This window comes from Canis aureus, chromosome 18 (assembly GCF_053574225.1).
Source record: "Canis aureus isolate CA01 chromosome 18, VMU_Caureus_v.1.0, whole genome shotgun sequence".
NCBI classification, from domain to species: Eukaryota; Metazoa; Chordata; class Mammalia; order Carnivora; family Canidae; genus Canis; species Canis aureus.
The window spans coordinates 24,214,561-24,230,585 of NC_135628.1; the positions used below are offsets into that span (position 1 = coordinate 24,214,561).

Below are 16,025 nucleotides of genomic sequence, written 5' to 3' on the forward strand. Positions count from 1 at the left end.
ATCTGAGTAGTGTCTTGAATTTTTAAATTTTTATTTCCTTTGACTTGGCGGGAGAGGTAGAGTAGGTAGGCATAGTTCTCAGGTGATTTTGCCACATACCACACCCAAAATAACAGGTAGCAAAACCAAGTCAACTATTTGGTTACCACCAAAACAAGTGGATCTAGTTGCTAAGGGGAAAGAAAGAAAGAAAAAGAAAGGTGGAAGGAAAAGAAGGAAAGGAGTGAGAAAAAGAATTCTGACAGAACAAGCAAATAAGCAAATTAGATAAGGGAGGAGTCTATGGCTGCTGACAGAAGTTCCGAAAGATGTATAACTATTCTGAAATGTAGCAAAAAACCTTGCCAAAATATATATTCAGCAATAGGGAATTTTAGTTGCATGAATACATAGGCACTTCAGTAAGTTAAAGAAAGAAATCAGAGAGATCTCTGCACAGCAATTTAGTTAATAGTCTCCAGCTAGATATTAACATTGTGGAAGAAATGGGAGGTACTTTTTGTATCCAAACGGTACATCTGACAGTGCTACACTAGATTAACAGGTTTCAACAAGAGATGGGATTGATTTAAAGAGTAGAGACTCTTCTCAGGAAGAGTGTATCTACAGACAGAAAATGGGAAGAGACAGAGATCTGGGTTACATTGGAGAATATATGAAAGGTAACAAGTCCTATGTGAATTGAAAAGAAACAAACAAAACTACCTTTTGTACATGTTTACTGGATAAAGGAAAAGAAAACCTTGCAATTTGTTTATATCCCCCTATTCTGTTACATCTTTAATATTTTTAGCATTTGAATTTTAGTCTCTTAAAATTGCACACAGATTTGTGACTTAATCTGAAATTCTCACCATCTAAAATAACTTTTAGTAGGATTTAGATCGAAGGATTTATTTATTACTGATGACTTATGTTTCATCATACATAGGCCATCTTCTTTTACACTATTTATTATGGTTCCTTGTCTTCTTTTTTCTTTAACTACCAGGTGCTATTTTGGTCACATTTTCTTTGCACTTTTGTACTTTTTTCTTGTTTTAGGAACTTACTTATAGATCTGTCAAATATTTGCAAAGTGAATTCAGCAGGGTTATTAGTCAAATATTCTAGGAATGCAAGAAGGTTCAAGAACAATAATCCTTTAATGTAATTCAGCATACTGACAGGTTAAAACTTTATGTAGAAAAACTTCAATAGATGGCAAAATGAAAAATTCACTTCCTTTTATACTCTTTAACAAAGAAAATGATGTATATGTATGCTGAAGGTGATTTGACTCAAGAGCAAACATCACATTTAATGGTGACACAGAAGAGGCAATTTCATTTAAGTCTGAAACAGAGAAACATATGCTATCATTACTATTATTCAATTATTATTCTGGAAATTTTAGCCAAACTGAAGCCTCTGCCTCAGCCACTCTGGCCAATTTACCAGTCTTTAAGAGTTAGCAAGCACCTTTAGCCCTTGTGATTAACTGAACCTTTCTTTGTATGGGAACCAAACCCTCTTGTACAATCCCCCCTACTCCTCACTCTGGGGCACCAATACACAATCTCAAACACTGCCATAATGTCTGTAGCTGGTACCACTGAGTCTAAACGCAACCAAGAAGTGTTATAGATCACTGTGCTTCCCTTTTACTGATTAACTGCCCTAAAATTCCTTTAAAAATCTTTGGGCCATGGGATCCCTGGGTGGCGCAGCGGTTTGGCACCTGCCTTTGGCCCAGCGCGCGATCCTGGAGACCCGGGATCGAATCCCACGTCGGGCTCCCGAGGTGCATGGAGCCTGCTTCTCCCTCTGCCTGTGTCTCTGCCTCTCTCTCTCTCTCTCTCTCACTGTGACTATCATAAAAATAAAAAAAAATAAAAAAAAATCTTTGGGCCAGGCAAAAACCTCAGTGTTGGTTTTTAGACAAAAGTCTGCCTTCTCCCCAGATGGCCAGCCTCCTGAATAAAGCTCATAATCCTTTCCTTTTTTTTTTTTTTTTTTTTTTTTTTTTATTTATGATAGTCACAGAGAGAGAGAGAGAGAGGCAGAGACATAGGCAGAGGGAGAAGCAGGCTCCATGCACCGGGAGCCCGACGTGGGATTCGATCCCGGGTCTCCAGGATCGCGCCCCGGGCCAAAGGCAGGCGCCAAACCGCTGCGCCACCCAGGGATCCCTCATAATCCTTTCCAATCAAAATTTGTCTCTTCAGTATCAGCTTTTTGAGCAATGAGCAGCTGAAACTGGGTTTTTAGGTAATAAAATTGGTAAGAAAGTAAAGATAAACTTAACATTCGTAGAATTAAATAAAAAGTCAGTAAGATGGCTAGGCATAAATAAGATAAATATGAAAAAGCAATCAGCTAACCTATATGTGAGCAGTAAGCCATAAAGAAACATGAATGGGGGATAAACAACAACCCAGCATAGCAGCAACAAAATAATTAAATATTGAGAAATAAACCTAAGAAATGTGAGGGAGCTACCTTAAGTAGGAATTTGATAGATGATAAAGATACTATTTCAAAAATGTGTCAAGAGGGTGGAGCCCATGCAATGTTTAGGTCAGTGAAACTATTTCCTATGATACTGTAACAGTGGATACATGTCACTATACATTTGTCAATATCCACAGAATGTATACAAAAAATAAACCATAATGTGGACCACAGTTCATAATAATGTAACAATACTGGCTCAAAAACCTTAACAAATGTATCATGGCTATGTTAGCAAGTAGTTAACATAGGGAAAACTGGGAGGGGGAGAGGGAAAATGGGGACTCAGTACTTTCTGCTCAATTTTTTTGGTAAACATAAAACTACTCTAAAAAGCAAAGTCTATTAATTTAAAAAATGTGATGTGAGAATGGATAATTGAAAAATGGCATTAGTATAACTGTTACCCACTGAGGGGAAACATTAGATTTCTCTTTCATAATGTAGTCACTCTTCCTCTGGGCAAGTTAAGTACTGGAAAGGAAAGTTCAGTCCTTTTCTCCACTGTCACTTGTGGAAGACGGTCTATATGATGAACGAGAGTAAAGGAGAGGTCACTGACCACACACTGCCAGGCCTTCTGGTTGATTTTCTTTTATAAGTCTGCCCCAAAGTAGACATAATTCATCTCAAAGGTTTGGAACCAACAGTGGAAGAGAGCTGCTGAAACCCATATTCAACGCAGTAAAGAAACTTTGGTGATACTTTAGTGCCTGCAAATATTAGGGATTTCTTCAGGAACAGTTCTTTGGTTAGGAAAGATTTCACTTCAAAACAGGCAAGCATTTGAGGCAAGTGTTGGTAGAATGACCTTCTGCTGTCTTTACATGATTGCCAGGTAAAACTGCAAAAGGCAGTAGACTCCATGTAAGCCCTACAGCATTGTAAGAGGTTCTATCTTTTAAGAATATGTGTTGGCGTTACTAGGAGGCATGCAATCATCTAATTCTATTCCCAAATTCTATTCTTCATCATATCCCAAGAAGAGGACTGAGGAATGACTAACCTTTGGATTTAAGTAGCTTGTCAACAAGGTTCTGCAATCAGTCCTGCCCAGCGTGATTTCAAGCTGGCCCTGGGTATAAATCCCTGAGTAGACTGTAGATTCAACTATAGTTGGGTGGTGGATTTAAATCACTGAAAAAATAAAGGGAAATGCAGCCCTTATTATATGGGGGTAAATCATCTTCTTGGATTGAGATACTAGGAAAGCCTCAACAAAGCCATAATAAACTCAAAAGCTAAGAAAAAAATTAAAAAGCCCTTAGCAATCTTAATTGCTCAGAAAAACAACAGTGGATATACACATATATAATCACAATAAGGCAAGTGAGAAAATGAAAGAAAAACAAAGTTAGACATAAGATTAATAGAGGAAAAGGGGAATTTTTTTCTTTAAGGGAAACATGACAAGTTAGGTCAAACAGCTTTAAAAAGGAAAGAAGATACAGTTCGGTATAAATGCTCTTTAAAAGACGGGACTAAGAAAAAAAAAGTTACCTTTACTGTTATTTATTCAAGTAGGGTGACATATAAGCCAAAAAGACACATGGAGGGAGAAAAGTAAAGTTCAGCAGTAGACTAAAACAGTTCTCAGAAAAAGCCTGGATTGAAGAAATTTTTGTTAAGAGCTCTCTTAAAGCCAAAGGTAAGATATCAAACACATAATCAGAGGACTGCCCTTAAAAATTGGGACAGTTGTAACAGGTGATTACATTAAATTCAAATAGCTTTGTAAAGTTTCTGAAAAGGAAGATCAACTATAAAGTAGTTCATCCATTATGTATGTAATTTGCAAGGTGATATGGGTAGAAAGACAGGAAAGCTACATATATAGTGGAACATATCAGGGAAGTCTGTGGAAATAAGACTGTAAGGGAGAGTACTAGGTCATACTAAAGGGAAGCCAAGTAATGCAGATATAATCCAAGCCTAAGTTAGATGCTGAACTTGTCCATAATTGGAATTACTTTACTGTGGGTTGTGAAGACTGGCAGCAGCTCAATCAATCCTGAACATATGGACCTCTTGATTTCCACTATGACCGTGTCTGTAAGAAAGGCACTAAGAGGAAGAAGAAAAACATTTGGGCCTCAAATCAAAAGGAAAAAAAAAAAGTAAGGAAGGTATTCTGGTCTAAACAATGTTAGCTCTTGGGATGCCTGGGTGGCTCAGCAGTTAAGTGTCTACCTTCGGCTCAGGGCATGATCTTGGAATCTGGGATCCAGTCCCGTATCCGGCTCCTGTGGTGAGCCTGCTTCTCCCTGTGTCTCCGCCTCTCTCAGTCTCTCATGAATAAATAAATAAATCTTAAAAAAAAAAAATGTTAGCTCTATACTATGTAGAAAGGAAAGGATTCAACTTGAACAGGTTAACAACTAAGCTGAGGATCCCTGAAAGGAACAAACAGAGGACAGAGACACAGCCCATTTTGACACACATAGGTAGCAAAAAGGAGTATGTCTGCTACCACTTAGTTTCCAAGGCCTGGAAAACTCAAATAATGAGGAAGGACAAGGTTTTGAGAGTACACTGTAAAGGCCATGTTAGTCCCTAAAGGGACCATAAACTTTAGAACAAAGGTCATTCTCCAGCTGAAATAAATGGAAAGGAAAAAAGACCCTCCCCAAGAGATAGGATTAGTAGATACAAGGAATTTCACTACAGGACAGGATCATAATGGGGACACAAGGGTGCAGAATAACAAGGTGGATCAGAACTGTAGAGAATGCCAGGCCACAAACTGCTCTGCACGATTGCCTGCTACAAACGTGGATCATTGTCGCAAAAGAAAATACTTTGTCACTAGACAGAACTCAACTACTTCAGCACTGGGCTACCTAAGGTTCAAAAAAGAAATAAATATTGAGCTTTAAATGCACAGGACAGACAACAGGGGAAAAAGGGAAACTCTAGAAGACCTGGCAGCTGAGTAAATCCCCCTGGCAAATTTCTCCAAGAACAAGGACTATGCCAGTGAAGCAGATGAAATTCCTTCCCTATATGGTCAAGTGTCTCTATTAGCCTCTTGATAAGTGATTTCTCTCATCTGAGTTTAGAGTCTGCAAATTACAGACAGCCAACAGTCTGGCAGCAATCTGTGCAAGCAAAAAGCCAAGATATCTTTATGTTTTCTTTGACGATTCTCTGTTCCCTAGAAACCAGAGTTTCTGTTGTTTTTGTCTGAGAACAATAATGTGGGTTAGGACTTTATAGTAAGGTGTCAACATCTGCACTATTTATTATAGAGATGGGAGATTTGCTTGTATCTTTTCAGATTTGTGGGGATGATGATGCTGCTGTGCTGATCTTAAGAGTCCTAGGAATCCTACAACATTCTGAAAACACGTGGCACCAACTACTTTGAAATTAGAGAAATTCATCTTTGGAAGCACTAAACTAAATATATTCCAATGGAAGAAAGCTTCCCCAAATCTATCCAACACTTAAGAGAACGCCTTCTGGCTGAGATTGAGCAGCGAAGAAACCAAGGAAAGCACATATTTGGAAAGACCTTTAATTTTAACTCAGAGGGAAATCACAGGTGTGGGAATTTAATCATGAGTGGGTTCACAAGAATCAAATTTGGGGGGATTTCATGTTGCTAGTATAGAATTAAGAGTCTAAGCTGTCATTTGGTTGTTCACTGCAGATAATCTGGAGAGCTATGAATGAAATCTTGGCTGAAAAAAATTTGAGATGGGAAATAGAAGTAAATTTCCAATCAGGAGTTAAGAGATCATCTACCCATTTAAAAGATTTCTGGAGTAAAAAAAATTAAACTTAAAAAAAAAAAAGATTTTATTTATTTGAGGGCAAGTGAGCATAAGTGAGAGACCAAAAGTGGAGGGGCAGAAAGAGAGGGAGAAGCAAACTCCCTGCTGAGCAGGGACCCTAATATGGGACTCACAGGAACCTAGAATCATGACCAGAACTGAACCAACTGAGCCACCCAGTTGCCCCTTAAATAACCTTTCTAAACTGGTCTACAGAGGATACACAAAAGAACAGTTATTGATAAAGGATCCCCAGGGGATGCCTGGGTGGCTCAGTGGTTGAGTGCCTTTGGCTTGGGGCGTGATCCCAGATACCCAGGATCGGGTCCCGTGTTGGGCTCTCTGCATGGAGCCTGCTTCTCCCTCTGCCTGTGTCTCTTTCTCTCTATCTATCGTGAATGAATAAATAAAAATCTTAAAAAAAAAAAAAAAAAAAAAGGATGCCTTTAAGATAAAACAAAATGCTCCCTGTGCAGGGGAAAAAAAAAAAAAACAGAAAAATCTTAAAAAACAAAATCTTGGAAATATGAATTTACAGCTAATTGGTACAGTTACCTTCTGCTGGGAGTTGAGATGGGGCTTTGATGCCTGAATTCTACCATCCAGCCATTTGAGATTCTCATCAGGGAGTTTATACAAAGATTAATAGCCAAGTGAGACATAATAAAACACATTATTGGGGTGCCTGGGTGGCTCAGGTAGTTAAGCATCTACCTTCCGCTCAGGTCATGATCCTGGGGTCCTGGGATGGAGCTCCATGTCTGGCTTCCTACTCAGTGGGAAGTCTGCTTTTCTCACTGCCCACTTCCACCCTGGCTAGTGCATGTGTGCCTGCTCTCTCAAGTAAATAAAATCTTTAAAATTATAAAACATTAAAAAAATACTATTGATAAATGGGTAAGTACTGGGTAACCCTCATCTACTCACACTTGTATATATCCCAATCTAAATTTTGGAATTTGCATATTCATATGTTCAATAGTGGAGAAAAAAGGATAGCTGGGCCCAAATCCAGCTTACAGAGTCCATCATACGACATACTTTACATATCCTCTTTAGTAGGCGGAGACCTTAAGCAGAAGTATGTGAATTTCAAAATAGTAATCCTACCATTAATAGAACAACAATGTCTTAACTTTGAGCTTAATTAGATTACAACTTCTCTCTCACTGGGCAAAATTTGTAGGAGAGAGGGATGAGCTCGTTATACCTCATTTTCTTTCCTTTGGGTGAGGTGAAGGTAAAAAATGTTTTCCCAGCCCCGGCCCCTTTGCCTGCTGTTCCCCACACCACATATAGACATATGTGTATATGTATATATATTTATATATTTTTTTTCTCCTTTCAGGGAAAAGCCTTATAACAGTGGTTTTCAGACTTTTTAAGCGGTAGAATCCATTTTCAAATGATATGAATGGTTTCTATATAGTTAGGCTCAGCCTGGCAACCAAGGGATGGAAGAAGCCTCCTCACTATTTTGCTTAGATTCACTCACAAATATTTTGCTTCTGATCTCAGTAATTAGTCTTTCTGGAGGTGGATTCTGCTCGTTTAAAGATATGAGGACCCAAAAGAAGAATGCTTCAATCAAGCAACAGAATAAAGTGTCTATAGAATTAGAAGTTAAGACTACAACCTGGGCGTTTTGGCTTCTACTTGCCACTGGGTAAAAGTTACTACATTTGGCTAGGTGCCTGAACCTGGTCAGGAAGGGAAAAAAAGGTTGCTGTTCTCTATGGGACAGAAGATAGCTGGAGCTCACAAGATGACCTTGGGTACCTTCTGGTTGTTGGGAGAGAAGAGTTCTCCATGGGTCTCTTGAATTCCTACATATCTTCCTGGACATGCCAAAAAGGCAAGGCCCTGACACTTTTTACCTGGGCCACCACTTCTGAAGGTTATGTTGCCAGCAAGCAACCCCTAGGAATGAGATACTGTCTTCCCACAAGAGTTAAGGGCCAGGTTTGCTTATTGTTTGCTGTAAAATGGCAGATTCCTTAAGCTTGTGTTCATTCCGCAGCTACAGAACAAACACATTTTGTGTATGACATCCATCTGGGCCCCAGTGGGTCATCTTCATAGTACTCAGGAAATAAGGGGAACTGACACATACATGTGGATGCTCATGATGGTGTGCTTTGAGTAATCAAGTCTGCTGTCTCTAACCTAGGAGTCTCATGTCTCCCGCCAGCATCCATTAAACAGTAACAGGCTAACTAATCAGCTTATAAATAACGTAAAATCAAATTCCAAGCCCATTGCTGGTATTGCTAAATCTAGTAATAAATGTTAATGAAAGACTAAAGTGACCCTCTACGACAAGACCAAAGGTTCAAGATACCTAGGAATAAAGGTCACCCCACCAGATAAAGAACCTTGAGGAGCTGTCTAAAGACAAAGAATAGGAACAGTGAAGGAAGAAATCATGAATACAATGCATAAAAATATTAACAAATAAATAACAGTGGAAGTGGCTATTTTTATTTTCATCCTTGCTCTTATATTTGTTTTATATAACTTATATATAATTTTTAACTATGAAACTTTTCCCTCCACAAAGAATTTTCCCTCCACAAAGAAATTTTCTCCATATAAAGAATCTATTAAGACTTAGGCCTTAGAATCTTGAAATAAGGGATGCCTGGGTGGCTCAGTGGTTAAGTGCCTGCCTTCAGCCCAGACTGTGAACCTGGTCTGGGGATGAGTCCCACATCAGGCTCCCTGCATGGAGCCTGCTTCTCCCTCTGCCTATGTCTCTGTCCCCGTCCCCACCCCTGTGTCTCATAATAAATAAATAAATATAATCTTTAAAAAATTTTAAAACAAAATTAAAAAAAAAAAGAATCTTGAATCTTGAAATGACTATAGAAGGAATGGTATCACACCACGTAATCTTGAACTTGAAGTTAGATATGGTAAGTGAAAAAACTTGATGACTTTTTTTTTCCTATGGATTCTGCAATCTAGCATCCAATTTCCTGCCTATTAGAACCCCAAACTCCCATTTCTGAAAAAATTCCTCATTATGAACTATGTTGGTGAGAGGGCAATTCTCAGGGTCTCCCTCTCATTATGGAAGCTAAAAGTCAGTTATTTCTTCTGTTCGCTTGGCAGAGCCAAACTTTGGCAAACCACCTAAGGCCAGCCAATTATATATCTACTTTCAGGATTTTGAATTTTGAGCAAATAACAGAAGATGGAGGAGATCTTTATGGCAGTGGCAGCAGCAACAACAGCAAGTAGTCAAGACTGCTCCTGCAATGTAATGGACTCCACGGTTTCTGAAGCCTAGCTAACAAAGAATGTCTGGTTTCTGCTTGTTTGTCCTGCTTGCTCATCTTCCAGCCTATGGTCAATACGGTAAGCTCCTGATAGATATAGATATATATATAATTTGTTTTGGGTTTTTTTGGTTCTTATTTATTTATTCATGAGAAACAGAGAGAGAGAGAGGCAGAGACACAGGCAGGGGGAGAAGCAGGCTCTGTGCAGGGAGCCTGACATGGGACTCAGTCCCAGGTCTCCAGGATCACACCCTGGACTGAAGGCAGCGCTAAACCGTTGAGCCACCTGGGCTGCTCGCTCCTGATATTCTTATAAATAAATTTTGACTTAACAGAGAAGGTATTTCCATTGCTGGTAACCAAGAATTCCAGTAGATTCACTGTGATAATAACAATACCAACAATATTTGACAATGCAGAATAATTTATCAAGAGTTTTCACATTCTCTGTCTCACTATCCCCAACATTAGTAAGATAGGTCAGTATAGTATTATGATCATTGTCATGTGGATACAAACATAAAAGGCTAAAGAAGTTATGGACTTGCCCAGTGTCACACAATTAGTAAGACGACAGAGCTAAGATTCAAACCTAGATCTGTTTAATTACCAAATCCATGTTAGCTCCACTAGAGTATACTGTTTCCTACAGAAATAAGTGACTAAAGACAACACTACTAAAAGAAGTTTTATAAATGATACAAAGCCACTTTAGAATAATTTTTCATGATAAAAGCTTACAGTATAATGTTGTGATTCAATTTAAGTGCAATTCAAAGAGAAGGTCTAAAACAGAACTCATTTAATCCTGACACACCATTTTTCCAGTAGGCTAACCAGAAATTAAGTATAGAATTTATGATATTTAACACAGATTGCATATTCTTTTTTTTTTTAAAAGATTTTATTTTTTATTCATGAGAGACACAGAGAGAGCAAGAGAGGCAGAGACATAGGCAGAGGGAGAAGCAGGCTCCATCCGGGGAGCCCGACGTGGGACTCGATCCCGGGTCTCCAGGATCAGGCCCTGGGTGGAAGGCGGCGCTAAACTGCTGAGCCACCCGGGCTGCCCCCAGATTGCATATTCTTAAGAATGTCTCTCTTAAATATTAATCAACCACATTTTTGGCATTTAACAGAATGTAACTAATTATACGCTGTATATTATTACCTACTAAAATGTATTAATATGCCAACTATTTCAAGGACACGTATCTTTGTAGCAGATGTCAATTGGAGTAGCTACCTGACTTGTATTCTCCCTTCACAGGAAAGGAGTGAAGGGAGTATCAGTATATAAAAAGCCTTTCAAGATGTTTGTGCTCCATGACCTTTTTCTCCTTACCATAGAAAATTGATTCAAAGGGCTAACACTCAACCCAAATTAGGTCTATCACAGCCTCTCTATCCAGGATTTGAAACTCTGAAAGAGAAATAGATTAGCAGCAGTCAGAGCTTAAGTACAATTAAGGCAGCTCCTACAGAAAGGGTAGAAGCCCTTAGGATTGGAATAGTTCTTGCATCTCCCAAATCTTGATTGTCTTCTCTGCAGAAGGAAATTTTAATATAATCATGTCTCCCTTACGATATGCTTCTGTATTCATTCATTCAATACACATGTGGTAAGTGTCATGCTGTCAGTATGCACTTTATACTACTGGAGTTTATTTTTTAATTTTTTTAATTTGGAGATATATATATTTTAGTTTTTATTTAAATTCCAGTTAACATACTGTGTAATATTAGTTTCAAGTATACAATATAGCGATTCATCACTTCCATACATCACCTGGTGCTCATCACAGTAAGATCACTCCTTTAGGGCAGCCCCGGTGGTGCAGAGGTTTAGCGCCGTCTGCAGCCCAGGGCGGGATCCTGGAGACCCTGGATCAAGTCCCCACGTCAGGCTCTCTGCGTGGAGCCTGCGTCTCCCTCTGCCTGTATCTCTGCCTCTCTCTCTGTGTGTGTCTCAATGAATAAATAAATAAAATCTTAAAAAAAAAAAAATCACTCCTTTAATCCCCATCCCCCATTTAACCCATCCCCCATTTAACCCATCCCCCACCCACCTCCCTTCTAGAAACCATCAGTTTATCCTTTATACTTAAGAGTCTGTTTCTTGGTTTGCCCCTCCCCTCTGCTCATTTAAAAAAATGTGCCTGCCTTCAGCCCAGAGTGTGAACCCTCCCCTCTGCTCATTTGTTTGTTTCTTAAATTCCATGAATGGCACCTAGGTGGCTCAAATATCTGCCTTCAGCTCAGGTCCTGATCCCAGGCAGCAGCAGCAGGCTTCCTGCTCAGCAGGGAGTCTGCTTTTCCCTCTGCCCTCCCCCCCAAATAAATAATTTTTAAAAATTCCATAAATGACTGAAATCATATAGTATTTGTCTTTCTCTGGCTTATTTTGCTTAACTTAATACTCTCTAGCTCTCTCCATGTTGCTTGCACATGACAAGATTTCAATCTTTTTTATGGCTGGGTAATATTTGAGTATATGTGTGAGTGTGAGGGGTGTGTGTGTGTGTGTGTGTGTGTACACATCTTCATCCACTCATCAGTCGAGGGGCATTTGGGCAGTTTCCATAGTTTGGCTACTATATAGATAATGATGCTATAAAAGTTGGGGTGCATATATCCCTTTGAATTAGTATTTTATATTCTTTGGGTATATACTACTGGAGTTTAAAGAACATTAATCCTATTCTGAAAAGCCTGGGCCAAACACAGGAGGCAGGTCCCTCTCCATGTACTCACCATTCTATCCATCCTTTGTCCTCTAAAATCTGCCCCTTCCCCCACCACTCCATTAAAACTTAACCATCACTTTTCAAACCCAGGGGACACTTTATCTTTTTTGGCCTCCCTACTACATTTGATACTCCTGTCTCTCCTTTGTCACCTGTATCTTGGTTTTAGTGATATTATTCCCTGCTTTCTTGCTTCCGTACCTTAATCTCCAATGTACTTTTCTTTCTATCCTTTAAAACATTGGTGGTCCCCCAGAGTTTCATCCTCTGTCCACTTTTCTCCTTACTCTGCCCTTAACCTCTGGGTGTTATCAACCATGACATCAATTATTTACTTAACAAATATTTGAGCACCTATGTGGTAGATGTTGGCAATACAGCACCAAATGAGACAGTGTCCCTGTCCTCATGAAGCTTAGAGCCTAGTAGCAAAGACATACATTACAATAAGAAGTGTTTCTTGCCTTTATAGAGATGATCAGTGCATGAACAAAAGGAATAGAATCTATATAATAGAGGCCCTTGACATAAATAACGTAGGGCATTCTGGGAGGAAGTGGCATTAAAGTCAAAACTGAAGCATGAGTAGGAGGGAAAAAGAATTACAGGCATTGGTACAATATTGCAGGCTCTGAAGGAAGACAGGTGCCTGGAGTGAAATGGCTGAGAAGAGTGGTATGAGATCTGACAGAAATAGGTTGGGATCACATCAGACAGGGTTGTAAAGGCTTGGTTAAGGATAAATATTCGTTAGAAATCCATGATACCTAAATTCAAAAAACCTTCAAAAATACTGCCAGCCATCATACCAATTCTACTCTTCACAAAAATTACTTTCCTCAACCTCTAGCTTCATCTTCCTCCTTCGTTTTAGTGAATGATCTCATCTCCTACTTTTCAGAGCAGAAACACCTTTATTCTGATTCCTAGTGTTCAGTCCTCCTTAATGCCCATCACCCACTTACTCCATCCCCCTACCCATCTCCTTTCCAGCAACCCTGTTTCCTATAGTTAAGAATCTCTTACTGTTTGCCTCCCTGTTTTTGTCTTATTTTTCCTTCCCTTCCCCTATGTTCACCTGTTTTGTTTCTTAAGTACCACAAATGAGTGAAATCACAGGGTATTTGTCTTTGTCTGACTTATTTTGCTGAGCAGAATACCCTTAGTTCCATCTATGTTGTTGCAAATGGGAAGATTTCATTCTTTTTGATGGTTGAGTAATATTCCAGTGTGTGTGTGTGTGTGTGTGTACACACACATCTTTTTTATCCATTCCTCTGTTGATGGACATCTGGGCTCTTTCCATAACAAATGAATTCTTCCAGTTTTTAAGCACATTTGTACCTCTCCAATTTAAACAAAACCAAATGACCTTTATTTGACTCCCTTACTTCCTTCAGGGCCAAATTTCTCCAATAAAGCTGTTTCAATTGTTTCATATCGTACTCATGATAATCTGACTTCCATCTGTCTCCCATCAAAACAACACTCACTACAGTCAATAACTCCCCTGTGTTGCTATATCTTGACTTCTCATTGGCTTCAAAATTTGCCATGCTCCTTCTGAAACAATTTCTTCTCAGATTCTGAAAACTGAAACTCCTTTTCCTCTTACTCTTCTGGACATTTTTTGGGGGGGAAGGGGGCTCCTTATAGACTCATTCCCCATTTATCCTAGATTCTCCACGGTTTTAACAAAAAAGTTATCTAACATCTGCAGATAATCACAAATTTACACTTAATTTTTTTTTTTTTTTTTTTTTTTTAAGATTTGAGAGAGGGAGAGCGTGCGCACATGCAAGGGTGGGAGAAGGGGCAGAGGGAAAGGGAGAGATAATCTGAAGCAGACTCCCTACTAAGCTCAAACCTGACAAGGGGCTTGATCTCACCACCCTGAGATCATGACCTGAGCCAAAATTCAGCCAGACACTTAACTGAGTCACCCAGACACCCCTAAAATAAATAAGTAAATAAAATTTATTAACCTGAGAGAGCATGTGCATGAGTGGTAGGAGCAGCAGAGGCAGAAGAAGCAGCAGGTTCCTGCTCTCCTGAGTCCAATGTGGGGCTAGATCCCAGGACATGGAGAGCATGACCTGAGTCAAAGGCAGATGCTTAACCATCTGAGCCATTCAGGTTACCTGCCTCACCACCACCAAAAAGAATATTTTAAAGTAAACTCTACCCTCAATGTGGGGCTCGAACTCATGACCCCGAGATCAAGAGTTGCACATGGTATGACTGAACTAGCCAGGTGCCCCATGAATTTACACTTTTAACCCACAACTCTCCAGACCTGTCAATTCATCATATATACTTTAATGTCTCATAAGCACTGTGAATTGAACATACCTAAAATACAAACTATAATCCTTTCCCCAAAGCCTTGATCCTTTTCCAGTATCTCCTCTCTCAGTGAATAGTGTCACTATCTCCCTTGCTATGCATTCTAGAACCCTAGAGGTCATAACTGAAAATTTGTATTGAATCCCTCAGCATCCAGTCAACCATAATAACAGCAACAAAAATAGCCAACATTTATTGGGAACTTATTATCAGGTCCTGTTTTAAGTCATCTTAATTTGGTTATCTAATTTAGTCATCACATCCACAGGTGGAAGTTATTATCACCAAGTCCGGTGGATTTTACCTCCTAAATTTCTTGAATATGTCATCTTTTCTTCATTTCTATTGTAGCTACCACCTTAATCCAAAGGACCATCTCACTGAGTTACTGAGTAACTTCCTGTTTGGTTTGCCAACAACCACTCTGAGAGCTCTCTCATTTGCCACGGATCAGACCATCTTTTTCAAAAGAAAAACACTTGCAGATCCCTCCTCTTTCTCAGAAACATGCATGCACAACATACATCTGAAGGGGCTTTAGAATAAAGGCAACCCCTCCACCCAACTTGACTTATGAAACTATGCCGGGGCAGGTCTCTAGCTACTTCTCCAGATTCATCTTACACTATCATCCCTCTTATGTTCTGTGTTCCAGTCACACTGGCCTTAAGTCAGTCTCTTGAATTTGCCATTCTATGGTAAGCAGGTCTCTGACTTAGGGCCTCTGCATTTGCTGTTCCATCTACCTAAGAGGCTCTTCCTTAAGGTGCCTGATTACCATGTACTCTTTTAAAAAAAAGTTTGTTTATTTATTCATGAGAAACACAGAGAGAGGCAAAGACACAGGCAGAGGGAGAAGCAGGCTCCATGCAGGGAGCCCTATGCAGGACTCGATCCTAAGACTCCAGGATCACGCCCTAAGCCTAAGGCAGACACCCAACCGCAGAGCCACCCAGGCATCCCTTAACATGTACTTTTATTTCAGCTCTCAGTTCATTCACCAGTTCCTTGGGGGAAATTTTCCTAATGGTCAAATCATCCACTCATCTGCCCTCATTGTATCATGTTCTTCTCTTCAATAATACCTACCACTGTTTCAATTTTACATTTTTTTGTGTGACTGCTTGACAAATGTCTCACTCTCCTACTAGACTAAAACTACATCAGGGCAGAGATTGTCTGGTTTTGCTCATCACTTGCAAGTACAGAATCTAGCAAAATGCCTAGCATGCAGTGGCTCACTAAGTATTCACCCAAATGGATGTGTTAGAAAGCCAAACTGAGCTAGATGAATAAGTCAATAGTGAGCTAAAAGAAAAGGGGGCAGTGAGTCTACCCATCCTCTGGTTTTAACAGGGAGGAGAGAGGTATTATTTATA

The 16,025-nt window shown here is 39.5% G+C and overlaps 1 protein-coding gene across 9 annotated transcripts in view; it reads right to left on the reverse strand.

Moving 5' to 3' along the window:
* KLHL7 (kelch like family member 7) overlaps nucleotides 1-16,025 on the reverse strand; it is a 67,899-nt gene that overhangs the window by 47,016 nt on the left and 4,858 nt on the right. For 3 of the 9 annotated variants that reach the window (XM_077856544.1, XM_077856540.1, XM_077856542.1), the window contains exons 2-3: nucleotides 3,500-3,630; nucleotides 1,053-1,335 (exon numbers count right to left, since the gene is read on the reverse strand). The exons of 3 other annotated variants lie outside the window; for them this stretch is intronic. The gene's annotated coding sequence lies outside the window, so the exon portion shown is untranslated. Of the gene's footprint in view, nucleotides 1-1,052; nucleotides 1,336-3,499; nucleotides 3,631-14,652; nucleotides 14,712-16,025 lie in introns of those variants that run through there. 3 more of the 9 variants (XM_077856543.1, XM_077856541.1, XM_077856547.1) reach the window with 3 other exon arrangements.